This window comes from Dermacentor silvarum, chromosome 4 (genome assembly GCF_013339745.2).
Source record: "Dermacentor silvarum isolate Dsil-2018 chromosome 4, BIME_Dsil_1.4, whole genome shotgun sequence".
Lineage (NCBI taxonomy): Eukaryota > Metazoa > Arthropoda > Arachnida > Ixodida > Ixodidae > Dermacentor > Dermacentor silvarum.
In genome coordinates, this window is record NC_051157.2 from 177,214,578 (window position 1) to 177,229,900 (window position 15,323).

At 45.2% G+C, this 15,323-nt stretch overlaps 1 long non-coding RNA gene across 1 annotated transcript; it reads left to right on the forward strand.

The window, feature by feature from the left end:
* The first annotated feature begins 2,102 nt into the window (after nt 1-2,102).
* Nucleotides 2,103-7,438, forward strand: LOC125944604 (uncharacterized). The gene is made up of 4 exons (XR_007466303.1): nt 2,103-2,515; nt 3,477-3,562; nt 4,595-4,680; nt 7,316-7,438. It is a non-coding gene; the product is annotated as an uncharacterized LOC125944604 (long non-coding RNA).
* Nucleotides 7,439-15,323: the final 7,885 nt, after the last annotated feature.

A 15,323-nucleotide genomic window follows, 5' to 3' on the forward strand; every position in this document is an offset into this window, starting at 1 on the left:
AGAAAACCTAAATATGTTACGCGGAAACTCTGTATGTATTATAAGTGTGCTTGTATACGCGTCTACATAAAGGGGGTTTCATTTTAGCTGCACCAAATTAAAAAAAAAAGTTGCCTGTGGCAGATAGCACAATTATAATCCTTGACCTAAACTACTCGATGAGGCGGCCATTACTTGCACGAGAAATCAAAACGCCTAATTTAAGAAATAACATAATTACGTTAATTACCTCTTTAATTAATTAGTTTCCGGCACGTGTCTCAATCTAAGAATTATAGCCGCTGAGTTCGCAAGGCGTATCCACTTGGAACGAATTCTCAGGACTGAACCAGTTTCGAGATATTAATTTTCATACTGGCCGACGAAATGCATGGGCGTACGCCTATGCATTGAAGCACAAAGTTAACTGGAACGTTCCAGTTAACTTTGTGCTTCAATGCATAAAATATCGTTTTACTCAAAAAGTTAACTAGCATGAATAGTTAGCTTTCGCATATTAATCTTCAGCTCCAACCTTACACTTTCTCGGTTAAGGTACTCAATCATTTGTTGCAATCCGTCCCCAGTGTTGCTGAAGAGGACACTGTCATCTGCAAACCAAAGGTTGCTGAGACATTCGCCGGGGATCCTCACTTTTAAGCTTTCCCAGTCTAACAGCTTGAACACTCCTTCTATGCATGCAGTGAATAGCATTGGAGAGAGTGGGGAGGTTAACTAAAGACAAAGATACAGACATACCGCAAACTGGGTTAAGTTCCCAAGCAATGCTAATCTCTTTAAAACACACTCACACCTAAATATACATGTATACATACATGCCCCAGTTAGTTATTCAACATCGCCAACTTGGAAGTAAAGCTGGAATACGGTCAGAGTTTATATATAAAAACTTTGAGTTGACAACAAGCAAATGACTACACAGTAAAAGTTTTTACACCCAAAAGGGTGTAAAAGGGTGTATCTTGATTTTAACACCCTTGCTTACACCCTTTCACACCCTTTTGTCATTATTTTACAATACTACACCCTATATATAGGGTGCGTACATCTTTTGCACCCTCCGATTCGCACCAAGGGTGTTTCTTTATGCTCAAGAAGGGTGTAAGTGACGCACAAATATGTATGCGTACACACATGTGTGCGCATGCGTCTTCGACAAAGGCTATATATAACATGCCCAGAGCATTGGTGATAATAAAGGCGCTTTATTCGGTAATACAGTGTTCAAGGCAATTCATGTTAAGTGTATCTATCGTAAAGTATTAAAATCCATATGTACTTATTGCAATCGGCTAGCTTTCATTTTCAATTTAAAGAGCATGCTGTAATTACAAAATTCAAGTCAGCCTGTACGCAAAATGCACCCAGTAAGTGCGAACTTGGTGAGCGAATCAAGTTTTTAAGTTATTCCTTCGAAAAGTGCTTGCATGACGTTCTCCTTTCTATTTTTCGAGAAAAGCTTTTTGGTGCATATATGTGGAACACCAGTGCATTATGCGACACTATTCAGGTGTATATTTTGCGAGGCTGGTGCCGCTGACAGCATTTCTGTCAAATGGCTAAACTTCACATATTGTCTCGCTTCAATATTGAAATAACAATATGCCCTATCAAAATATTAATGGAAAAGTATTTTTATGGATATCAGTCCTCGTAAAATATACGTTCTAACATTGATAAAAAGTAATGACACAACTCATTATTTACCCGTTCATTACATGCACCAACCACCCCAAATTAGCACTACACTAGATAGATTGCAGTGCACTGCATTGCAACACAGGGGCACTGGGGTTTGCCATCCCCAGTAGGAAATCGGACGCTTGTCTGGTTGACTTGCTTGCCTTTCCTCTCCTTGCTTTTTCTATCTCTTTGAACAAACTGCACTACCTTGTCGAAGAGGAAGCGTTATCCTCTTTCAGAGTTAAATAATTTGTCGAGCAATAATTTTACAGTTCCAGCAACTACAGCATAAACTGGAAAACGAAACCGAATCTGATTTGTTCTCCGTGCTCACAGAGCGCGTCACCAGGGGGCACCGTGCGGTTCGCCTCCGGTCTCGAAGGATCTAACAAGCGGTTGATGCAGCAGCGAATGTGTAGTCAGTCGGTTTTTATCGTTTTATGTTGTGCAGATTGTTAGTTCACCGTAAATATGGCTTGATTTGTACTCAAGAGTGGAGCAAGGCCCCAAGGAACAGAGATTGACGCAACGGGAGCGAAGAACAGAAGCGATGGATGGTTACGCTGGTTGACTCTCGGCATGTTCAAAATGGCGAAGTTCCGAATTTGTCGCTGTGTGACGTGCGCGTGTGTGCTCGTGATGTGCCGTCATAGCGCGGGGATATTTGTGCTGAATGTGTTTCACTTCGTCTACAAAACTCTGCACGCAATGGCATCGAAGAAGTCGTGTGTTCAGGTGCACGTATGTGCATCGCTGAGCTCAGCCGTGTTGGCTCAGCGCTACCCCCTCAACGGATGTTCAACAGTCTACGTGCTCGTAACTTGCTGACGAGGTAAGCCCGTTGTCATCTTGTTTGTGTGTGGTAAGCCGGCGTCGCGATCAGAAATATTGTTTAGAAAATGCCAGTAAACGGCGTCTTACGGCAAAAAGGACCCGTGAATGGGAAAAAGGATTACGTTCGGGGTAGATTATTCGTTGGCGTCACCTATTCTCGCACGGGCGCGTTACGTCGGATGGACATACTCACTACTGCGGCGCTCGTGCTGTATCAGTCATGCCGGATTATATAGCTTTCTCGCGCCTCTACCTTCAAAATAACATCACTTATTTTCCCGGGGGAGCAGTAGGGGCCGTAGTGGAGACCGGGGCTACTGTCCTGGAGCAGTATTTTCGCTCATGCCAGCCTTTTCGTATGTGTTAAGCTTCTCTGCAGCCTAAATTGTTTGCAGTTAAGGCTGCATGACATTATACTTGCTTGCATAAGTGTCACAGCTGTCATCCGTTCGTCGTTGGCGCGAAGTCAATCGACGGGGTATACAAGCCGGTTGGTCGTTCCGTATGCTCTCCGTGACTTTTCAAAACATATTAACTCGAAGAAAATGCCTAAACTGCCCCCCCCCCCCCCCCCGGGAAAATCAGTGATGGTATTTTGAAGGTAGAGCGCCGTAAGGCGTGAGAAAGGTATAATCTGGCATGGCTGACCCGCAGGCGCGGGAATGGCTGTCCGAAATACCGCGCCTGTGCGCGGAGAATAGGTTACGCCAACGAGGAATTTACCACGTTTTATCTACATGGTAGTGCGGTCCCCTCGATCGCGATGGAAATTTTCTGTGTGACGATTATAACCTCTTGGTTTGTGATTGCTATATTCAGCACTTTTATAAAACAAAGATATTGTTGAATAAAAGGTAAACAGAGGTTTTACAAGTAAAAAAGAACATGAATTTTGTGCAATTGTATTGCACATATCCGTGTGATCATTGAAGCTAACACGAATTGTCATCTGTTTACAGACCTCCTTGCTGTTGCAACTCTGAGGACAATTGCTTCAAATGGGAAGGAACAACCAGCAGTGCCAGCGCTATTTTTACATGAGGACGTAAGTTCTTTCACATTTTTGTTAATGAAATCGGATCTAAACAATGCTATAATTCCTCAAATGGCTTCAATCGTAGAAACAGTTTGGCAACTGTATAAAGATCCAGATGCTTTTTTTTAAATCTGAACTGACATGCTACCTAATTTCACCACCTATTTATTCATTTTTATTTATTCATGCTACCGGTAAAGGCCCTCACAGGGAGTGTATTACATGGGGAGGGGGGGCGATACAATCATTAATAAGTACTGTACATATTAGGAAGCACAACAGTACATGTATAAATAATAAAATCAGCAATTAAATCATAAGTCAATATACAAAACGTAAGGATGAACAAATGAACAATTTTGAACTGCTCTTGCACTCGATGTGAGGAGCATCTATGCTGCAAAAATGACCTTGCTTAGATTACACAGGTTATTCGAATAATGCTGGGTTGTGTTAAGCTTCTCTACAGCCTACATTGTTTGCAGTTAAGGCTGCATGACAATATACTTGCTTGCATAAGTGTCGCAGCTGTCACCCGTTCATCGTCGGCGCAAAGTCAATCGACGGGGTATACAAGCCGGTTGGTCATTCCGTATGCTCTCCGTGACTTTTCAAAACATATTAACTGAAAGAAAATGCCTAAACTGCTCCCCCGGGAAAATCAGTGATGGTATTTTGAAGGTAGAGCGCCGTAAGGCGTGAGAAAAGGTATAATCTGGCATGGCTGATGCCGCAGGCGCAGGAATGGCTTTCGAAATACCGCGCCTGTGCGCGGAGAATAGGTTACGCCAACGAGGAATTTACCACTGTTTGAATCTACATGGTAGTGCGGTCCCCTCGATCGCAATCGAAATTTTCTGTGTGACGATATAACCTCTGGCTTTGTGATTGATATATTCAGCACTTTTATAAAACAAAGATATTGTTGAATCAAAGGTAAACAGAGGTTTTACAAGTAAAAAAGAACAAGAATTTTGTGCAATTGTATTGCACATATCCGTGTGATCATTGAAGCTAACACGAATTGTCATCTGTTTACAGACCTCCTTGCTGTTGCAACTCTGAGGACAATTGCTTCAAATGGGAAGGAACAACCAGCAGTGCCAGCACTATTTGTACATGAGGACGTAAGTTCCTCACATTATTGTTAATGAAATCAGATCTAAACAATGCTGTATTCCTCAAATGGCTTCAATCGTAGAAACAGTTTGGCAACTGTATAAAGATCCGAGATGGTTTTTTTTTGAAATGTGAACTGACATGCTACCTAATTTCACCAGCTATTTGTTCATTTTTATTTATTCATTCTACCGGTAAAGGCCCTCAAGGGAGTGTATTACATAAGGGGGGGGGGGCGATACAATAATTAATAAGTGCTGTGCATGTTAGGAAGAACAACAATACATGTATAAATAATAAAAAAATGGCAATTAAATCATAAGTCAATATAAAAAACGTAAGGATGAACAAACGAACAATTTTGAACTGCTCTTGCACTCGATGTGAGGCGCATCTATGCTGCAAAAATGACCTTGCATGGATTACACAGGTTATTCGAATAATGCTGGGTTGTGTTAAGCTTCTCTACAGCCTACATTGTTTGCACTTAAGGCTTCATGGCATTATACTTGCTTGCATAAGTGTCATAGCTGTCACCCGTTCATCGACGGCGCGAAGTCAATCGATGGGGTATACAAGCCGGTTGGTCTTCCGTACTCAAGCGAACAGAGTGAAAGAGTCAGAGTCGGGAGTAAACAAAAAAAACAGATATTTATCGAAAGATAAGTATACACAATTAATAAAATAAAATAATAAAAAAGACACAATACAAACACACCTGGGGCGCTATAACATATAATGATTCCAAACAGTTTTGATTGCAAACTCCTGATGTCAAATTTACATAACCACCGATGCAAGCATCGGGCGGTAACCCGCGGCGTTGTCTCAACAACTCAATCAAGCACTCTCCTCGTTTATAGGAGGTCACCTTTGTTCGCTTTGAAAACCAATAACATTGCTTATACTCAGCGGTTTTTCTTATCTAATTGGCTGACAAGAGGAGCACCCTCTAGTGGAGAGGGTTTCGATGGGGCCGAGCCAGCACTGTGAAAATAGATAACCGCATGAAGAGGGTGGTGCCAGCTTCTCCGATTGGTCCGCTTCGCCTTACTTAGCTTGCGGTGGTTGGTCGAAAATCGCGGTGGCATACAACGGAAGAATAAGAATGCCGCTAAAACGGATCCTCAGCAAGGAAGAGTTGGCAGAGCGATGTTGTATGCATGGCGAAAAGGCTCGATAACGTTTTACTCATACACAAAAATGTTTATCATGCGCAAATAATTACATGCTCACCGGTAGGTACGAGTAGCGAGAGCCTGAGTGATCCGCGGGCGAGCCATCTTTTATTCCTTTCGGAATGGGGCAGTCTGTGGCTATTAAGAGAAATTTTCCGTTTTATTCGGCATAATTCATTTTTTTCGCATACACGGTCACTTTGACGTGGTGAGTTTTCGCAGTTTTGTGAGGTCGCGTGACAGATAGGCGAAGTGGGCTTATCCAGAAAACATTGGATAATAGCAGAGGGCTAATGGTGAAAAGGCGTCGAATCAGGAATGATTATTTTTCTTTTGTGCGGTTTAATCATGCATAATCAGTGTGTACATGCTATATCAGATGGGGAGCTGTCGCGGTTTTCGTGACGTGATGTGACAGACAGGCGAAGTTGGGAGTGGCTTGAAAATGTTTTGACCAATGGTGGAGGCTGATTGCAGAAATTGGAATCAAAACAGTTTGGAATCTTTTTACGTTATAGCGCCCCTGAAACACAATGATGACGGAGAAATGTGATGAGCAATTAACAATACATATGAAACAGGGCGCGGATCAAATATACAAGAATAACACATAACAGCATTTCACTAAAATAATGTTCAAAAGAAAACAACGATGTCATACGCGTGGCCGGGCAGCAGCAAGACCATAAACCGTGAAGTCGGCGCGCGAAGCTTTCCGGAAGAATGCTGAGGTGGCTGCAATTGCTGGGCTGGATTTCCCGGGAGTATAGATTTGACGTCTTCTCTTAAGCAGGTTGAGCTAACTTAAGGCGATCTACCGTGAGCTTCGTTGCAGATGTTGGTTTGTAGTCTCGTTACGTCAACTAGTTCCTCGGAATTCCGACGTGGCCAGGCAGCCCAGGAGATACTGGACGGCACTAGCCCCCTGATGGCTTCTCAGCAGCACATAGGTTCAGCTTCTAGACTAATTAGCTGAGACCAAAACGTGCACTTAAATAGCCTCTCCTTTCTCTAGTTCCCTATGTAGGGGAACTGCCGGTATGCAGAGTTCACCTAATTAATTCATGACTCCCCCCAAAAGTCTTGGCCGTGCCCCTTTCAGCATGGACGAACGATGGTAGATTGCCCTTTCTCCAAGGTCGAGCCCCGGCACTGCATGCACCACACGGACGCACACCTCTAGGTCCGTTAATCGGCGTGTCGATGTCTCGAAACGAGATGCCACCCCGTGGGGCCACGACATTTTTGACGCCCGTTAATCGGCCTGTCACCTCGAAATTATACGCCGCACAGTGAGGACACGACGTTTTTTTTTTTTGGCGGCCGTTAATTGGCGTCAAAACCACTCGAAATCTCTCGAAAATATGCCGCTCCGTGACAAGCATAGCAACCCCTTTATATTGTGCTTACACAAAAGCATTAATATACTTTCATGATCAATAAGCTTTCTTTGTTGTCATTGCAGGACGAGAGGGTTCCACTCACCCCCTGTGTGGTGTATTCTGGCCACAACCTGGAACAGGCAGAGTTTCTCCACCTCTGTGACACAAGGAGCGGCTGTTCATGGTCAAAAATGCGGAGGAAGGGGTCATCGCAATCATGAGTGCATTTTTTGTATTGAACATAATATATGGGCCTAAATACTTCAGCACCAGTGCAGTACTGGAACGATTGTTTTTTGGTTTGAATGTAATAATGCCAAGTGGTTGTTACAAAGTTTGTAAACAGAGTTGTGCAGGCAGTGCGACACCGTGGTTCAAGTACGTTACCATACGAATGCTAGCCTGACAATTTTGTGCAATAGCTTGAGCAATAGTTTTGTGCAATTTTTAATGTATCATTTTCTTTCTTTTTGATCACGATAATAGCATGATCCAGTAACTTCTTCCGCTGCTTGTGCCAACCACCTATAGACTGCACCTTTTTTTGTTCTGATGACTTGACAGACAATGTAATAGTGCCCAAGTGTAGGTCAGCAAAAAACAAACGTGGTGTACTGTAGTCTGCACGTACTTATCGAAAACGTTGCTGGGTGTTGCTATGTGCTGAAAAGAAGATTACAATACGTCTAGTTCTAATGAGGTCTGCCTTAACATTAGTGCGTGTGAAACAATTGTCAGCAGTTTTATACAAAGATTATAGCTTGCTTGCTCTTCCTTAACATAGTTTGTTTATGAAACCTATTTGCCAGCCAGGGAACAATGTCCCAGCTTATAAGTACTGCATGATACAACTGTTAACGTTAGTATTCCCTTATAGGGCACATCAACACTGGCAGCCAGTGCTCAACTTTTCGTAACATTCTGCTTGATCAATATTTTAAATTTTGCGCATGTGTTGCATTGTGTAGCTTTTCCAATAGAAGTGAAAGTTTTTTGTGGTTTGACTGTCCTTTTATGAACTATTTTTTATGTTTATTATGTATAACTTAGCAGCTGAGGCCTGACATACTAGTCAAAACGCAACAGAGTATCCAATTTTTATAAGGTTTTACAAGGTTTTTACAAGTTTTGGATTGTAAAACAATGTTGCGTGGAACAGTGGTCAGGCTGAAGTACTGTTACATTGTCATGAATACCGGCAGCCTTTGCTTAACCTTTATGAATCTGCTGGCAGGCTGTAGTATCTTTAGCTCGTTTATTTTTCGTACATGTGTTGCCAATGCCTCATCCGAGTGAAAGCTAGTCGCTTATATACTACATATACTGGTGTTTCTACAAAGAATTTACGTAATATTTAAAAATAGCCATTCTGAAGTACAAGGACGGCTCGTTAGAAGACAGCAATGCTGTCAGTGGTGCCGACCATGGGTGGATGGCTGATATCTGGTAATTAGTTGCTAATTAACAATCTAATATATCTTACTTTTAGTTTCAGCAGACTCATTGTAACCAGGAAATTAAAGCAAGCTCTCTGCACAAGACATGTGAACTTTTGGATCTGGAAAAATACAATTACTCGTAGAACTGTGGCGTGATGAATTTAGGCTGTCTGAGCACGCGAAACTGAAACTGAGATGCTGCTGAAACTCAAGGCAACATTTTGCTTACGTCGCCCAGAAGCGGGCTGCCAGCACACTGCACAAATCCATATTGCTGCCCACTGTTGGGTGATGTGAGCAGAACGCCCCCTCGAAGGGCGCGTCTGTGCTCACTGTAGCCTCGGGTACAGTTTCGCGTGCTGAGATAGCCAAAGTTCATCGTGCTGCAGTTGTGTGGGTAATTGCATTTTTTCCAGATTCTAAAGTCTATATAATTTCCCGATTACGATGAGTCCACTCAAACTAAAAATAAAATGTCTTTTATTTTTGTTATTTAGCAACTAATTACCATGTATCACCCATAACCTCGTGGTCGACACTGCTGGTGGCATGTCTCCAAAGGAACCGTTGTTTTATTTCAGAACGGCTGTTTTTACATATCAGCAATGTGTTTGTAGAAACACCTTTACAGAGTTGTGTGATATTACTGTTGAACAAATCTTATTGTGTACTCAGGTGAAATATGCACAGATGAAGAGCAGATATATACGTGGTGTCACCTCTGTTATTGTACTATAATTTTTTGTGTGAAGGCCACCACAGTTTTTTTTTGCAAATGGCTGCTCTGCTTTTACTCACTCGTACTCTCTCACTCGTACTCAGTATACACGTATATTATACCACAGATATACTGTGATCCATGTGAATTACTGTGATCAGTTGCAAACTATATATTGTTAACTGCAGTGATACTTTACAAATAATGTTTGTATTTTATTGCTCCTTGTATGAAATACAATAAAGTTCATTCACATTTTCTTTTCAAATTGTTACATATAGGTCTCATATATATGCTTCACCATTTAGTTAAGCTTTGCATTTTTGTACGAATGCAGCAGTGACTTCTTTTGCATGTCCATGGAGTGAAGCAGAATACATATTAGCCAGAGATCTAAGACATGTTAAATGTGATGTTTTTGTGTGTGTATAGTGCATGTGTACGATACGTATAACTTGTGTTTGAATTGTATAGCTTGAGCAGATTTTTAAAAAAAGTGATACATCTCCGATGACTGAGACCATGATGCATATTGAACTCCTGCATGAGCCAACATGCACTTTTCAAAGCACGACTCATGGAATAATATTTTAAATCTCCACATGCATTATACATATATATTGTTTAACTATAATTTAACTTAAAAAAACATTTAAGTTCAGGCAACTGTAAGCAATATACCATAGGTCTCATTCATCTATAAAGTGTTCGACTTTAAAGTTCGGTTCAATCTATTTGACATCTGGTACAGGGGCTGTACACCCATCTGGCACCCTCCACAGTGGGTGTTAAATAAGGAAAAATAAATGAAGGGTGTAGCTGCCACCCTTCGGTTGGGGTGTTTTCACAACACCCTACAGTTTCTTTACATGGGCACCCTTGTTTTAGGGTGTGCCGAAAAGGCACCTTGTAAAATAGGTGCAAACTTACACCCTTAGGGTGTCGTCTCTGCGACAAGCCTATTTACACCCTTCTGGGTGTAAAAACTTTTACTGTGTAGGATAACGTTTAACATTTTTAGCCGGTGAAAAGCGGTCACCGGTGAAAGATAAACATATATACGTGTCAATACCCTCCCCGTAAAAAGCATCGTCCCGATGATACAAACAAGAAAGCGAAAACAAAACCACGCGTACAGAGAGAGGAAAAAAAAAGTCTCAGTTTCACCCGAAAGGCGAAGCATCAATTGCGATAGCAAATTAGTAGTGAGCTATTCGGAGTAGGGATAGTAGTTTTATCGGCTGCATAAACTTGGACACATCCGCTTACTAACTGAATTAACAAGCGTGGTGTCAGCGCGCACAAGCAAACATGAATAGATCACACTGAATCACCGCAGACAACGACTGTCAAAACGTTGGCAGTTGATGGGGGCGAAATGCGAAAACACCCGTGTACTTAGATTTAGGTGCACGTTAAAGAACCCCAGGTGGTCAAAAATTTCCGGAGTCCCCCACTACGGCGTGCCTCATAATCAGAACTGGTTTTGGCACGTAAAACCCCATAATTTAAACCGTTGGCAGCAATCGCAGCCGCCGCAGCGGGAGGGGTTCGTGGGGTCTATCGCTTCAAAGGAAACTGAGCGGCGGATGCACAGCGCATACAAAGGTCAGGGCCGTGTGGAGATAGGAGACTGTGCGGGCGACGGCCACAGCCGGGCAAAGTACGAACGGAGTTGTTGGCAGAGTAGAACCTGCGCCCCCGCCCCCTCCCTCCTCGCGCTGCATTACCGCTTTGTTGCTTTCGCGTGGGAGATAGAGTGGCAAGTTCCCCTTACGCCCGATTGCAAGATACGCCATTGGTGCCGGAGCACAGCGTCGCCCCGCCTCCCTCCCTCCCATACCCCCACTCCCTTTCGCGCGACGGCCGCGTTTTCTTTCGGCCGTGCGTTCGCTCTCCGTGATAGCGCGTGCGTCCCCCCCCCTCGCGCTTTCGCTCGCGCATATTTTATCGCCCTTGGAATCTATACGGAACCTCACGACGACGGCGACAGCGACGCCGACGACAGAAATCCGGTTTAAGTGTCCATATAATTGTTATCGCAATAAAAACAACAAACAATAACAAAGTAACAAAGTACCGAAGTTCGTCAGCGGGCGTAGAAAGGGCTAAGACGCACCACGTGGATGACTTCACGCGTAGAGTTTCTCACAATATTACCTAGAGGGAAAACTGGCGCTGCTGTACTGTGGTATCCATGGGAATGCCGGTATATTGTGACTTCGGATTGGCATCGTTCTTGGAGAGCCAGAACGCCTTGAAGACGCGCCTGGCTAGTATCGTTCCGTCTTTCACAATGATTCATTTCCTGCTAAAACAGCACGTAAAAAACTGCTTTAGCTTTATTATTACACAAAAACATGTTTTGTTTACTTTTGAGGACATACTATTCAATGCAGAATTCTATGGAACGTAATAAGTATCAGCTGGCCGCTAAAGTTGGAGGGCAGACGATAAGATTCTCGCTCGCTTTGGAACAACTTGTCGTCTGTTCTTGCTTTTCTTCGCTTGATGCTGCACTGCAGGTGAGTAAACTTTATTGAGAGATGTAATATGGGTGAATGAAAGCCTTTTATGTAGATTTTATTTTAAGAATGCGTTATTTGTGTAGCCATATAAACACGTTTTAGACGGATCCTCGTACAACACCAGCCAACACAAGCCTCGGAAACACATATCCCGTCATTCCCATGAGGGCACGGCGCCCTTTAAGAAAATCGCATAGACGGTGGCGCCAGTTTGCCCTCTAGGTGTTATAGTGAGAAACTATATGACTTCACGTCGTGCCCGGCGCCGCTGTGATTACGAAATGCTGTCTGGCACGACCTCATAGTCCAGTGTGCCAATACGTCGGATGATCTTATATGGTCCGAAATAGCGACGTAACAGTTTCTCGCTAAGTCCTCGTCGGCGTATCGGAGTCCAGACCTAAACACGTTCGCCGGGCTGGTACTCGACGTAGCGTCGTCAAAGATTGTAGTGTCGGCTGTCGGTCCTCTGCTGGTTTTTGATGCGCAGGCGGGCGAGCTGTCGGCCATCTTCGGCACGCTGCATATAGCTGGCATCGTCGAGATTTTCTTCGTCGGTGACGTCCGGTAGCATGGCATCAAGCGTCGTTGCCGGGTTCCTTCCGTAGACCAGGTTGAACGGCGCCACGTGCGTCGTTTCTTGCACGGCCGTGTTGTATGCGAAGGTCACGTGCGGAAGGATAGCATCCCACGTCTTGTGTTCGACGTCGACGTACATTGCCAGCATGTCGCCGATGATCTTATTTAGGTGCTCGGTGAGGCCATTCATCTGCGGGTGGTAGGCGGTGGTTCGGCGATGGCTTGTGTGGCTGTATCGCAGGATGGCTTGAGTTAGTTCTGCCGTAAAGGCTGTACCTCTGTCGTTGACGAGGACTTCTGCGGCGCCTTGACGCAGGAGGGTGTTCTCAACGAAAAATCGGGCTACATCGGCGGCACTGCCTTTGGGCAAGGCTTTTGTTTCGGCGTAGCGCGTGAGGTAGTCCGTAGCTACGACGATCCATTTATTCCCGGACGTCGACGTCGGGAAAGGCCCCAGTATTACCATCCTGATCATCTGGAACAGTCGGCGAGGTGGCTCGTTCGGCTGTAGAAGTCCGGCTGGCCTTGTCGGCGGTGTTTTGCGTCGCTGAGAGTCTCGGCATGTCCTTACGTAATGGGCGACGTCGGCAGAGAGGCGAGGCCAGTAGTATTTTTCTTGGATCCTCGCGAGCGTGCGGGAAAAACTGAGGTGTCCAGCCGTTGGGTCGCTATGGAGAGCTCGCAGAACCTCTGGACGCAATGCTGAGGGTACCACGAGGAGGTAGTTGGCTCAAACAGTCGAGAAGTTCGTCTTTAAGAGAATGTCGTTTTGCAAGAAAAACGACGCCAATCCTCGCCTGAACACTTTGGGCACAAAGACGGTCTTGCCTTCCAGGCAGTCTACAAGGCTCATTAGTTCGGGTCAGCTCGCTGTTGTTGGGTCCCAAGAAAGTGTCGTCATTCTGGTCGTCCTGTGGCGGCGGTTCGACGGGGCGCCAGACAAGCAGACAAGGACTGATGGGTCCCGACAAAGTGTCGTCATCCTGGTCGTCCTGTGGCGGCGGTTCAACGGGGGCGCGAGACAAGCAGTCGGCGTCAGAGTGCTTTCGCCCGGACTTGTAAACGACGGTGATGTCGAATGCTTGAAGTGTCAGACTCCATTGTGCGAGGCGACCTGAAGGATCCTTCCAGTTAGCTAGCCAACACAAGGCGTGGTGGTCGCTGACAACTTTGAAGGGCCTGCCATAGAGGTAGGGACGAAACTTTGATGTAGCCCAGATGATGGCGATGCATTCCTTTGCGGTTGTGGAATAATTTGTTTCCGCCTTCGACAGCGACCGGCTAGCGTAACTTACAACCCTTTCTAGTCCGTAAGTCCTCTGCACATGCACAGCGCTGAGTCCTACACTGATTGCGTCGGTGTGCACTTCGGTATCGGCTTTTTCTTCGAATTGTGCAAGTATTGGCGGCGATTGCAAGCGTCGCTTCAGTTCTTCAAATGCTTCGACTTGCGGCGTCTCCCACTTGAACTCGACGTCGGCCTTCGTGAGGTACGTCAGTGGCTCAGCGATCCGTGAAAAGTCCTTCACGAAGCGCCTGTAATAGGCGCGCAGTCCAAGAAATCTACGGACTGCCTTCTTGTCGGCGGGCGGAGGAAAGTCAGCGATGGCCGCAGTTTTCTGTGGGTCAGGGCAAACTCCAGACTTGTTGATGAGTGGCCCAAAAACAAGAGCTCCTCGTATGCGAAGCGGCACTTTTCTGGCTTTAACGTGAGTCCGGAGGTCTTCATAAGTTGAAGAACTTTTGAAGGCACCGGAGGTGTTCCTCGAAGCTTGAGGCAAACGACGTCGTCCAAATAGACGAGACAAGTCTGCCACTTCAAGCCTGCCAGTACATTATCCATGATGCGTTGGAAAGTTGCAGGTGCCCAGCAAAGACCAAACGACATGACCTTGAACTCGAACACTCCGTCTGGTGTTATAAAGGCAGTCTTCTCCCGGTCCCTCTCGTCGACTTCGACTTGCCAGTAGCCGGTGTTGAGGCCCATTGACAAAAAAGTACTTTGCGTTGTAGAGTCGATCCAAGGCGTCGTCAATACGTGGGAGAGGGTATATGTCCTTCTTCGTGATTTTATTGAGGTGACGATAATCGACGCAGAAACGTAACGTTCCATCCTTCTTCTTTACTAACACCACGGAGGACGCCCACGGACTCTTGGATGGCTGGATGATGTCGTCGCGTAGCATTTCGTCAACTTGGTGCCTTATGTCCTCGCGTTCGCGCGCCGAAACTCGGTAGGGGCTCTGACCGAGTGGGCGGACATATTCGTCGGTTATGATGCGGTGCTTGGCGACAGAGGTTTGTCGAACTTTTGACGACGACGAGAAGCAGTTCTTGTATTGCAAGAGCAGAGCTTTTAGCTATTCTTTCTTATGATTGGGAAGGTTCTGATTGACGTCGAAAGTTGGTTCAGGTACTACAGTCATCGTTGCAGGTGCACTAGAATCCGTGAAGGCGAAAGCACCGCTGGATTGTACTATTTAGTCGATGTAGGCTACCGTGGTGCCTTTGTTAATGTGCTTGTATTCGGGGATGAAGTTCTTGAGCATCACCCTTGCTTTCTCTGCACGTAGCTCAGCTATGCCTCTAGCGACGCAAATTTCACGGTCGAGCAGTAAGTGATGATCGCCCTCGATGATGCCCTCCATGTCTGCAGGCACTTCGGTACCGACGGAAATCATTACGCTGGAGCGAGGCGGAACGGTGACTTGTTCTTCTAGCACATTCAAGGCATCGTAACTGGTGTTTGTATCCGGTGGTGTCGCGTTGTGCGTTGAAAGCGTTATCGTCTTGGACCTTAAGTCGATGACTGCACCGTGTTGGTTTA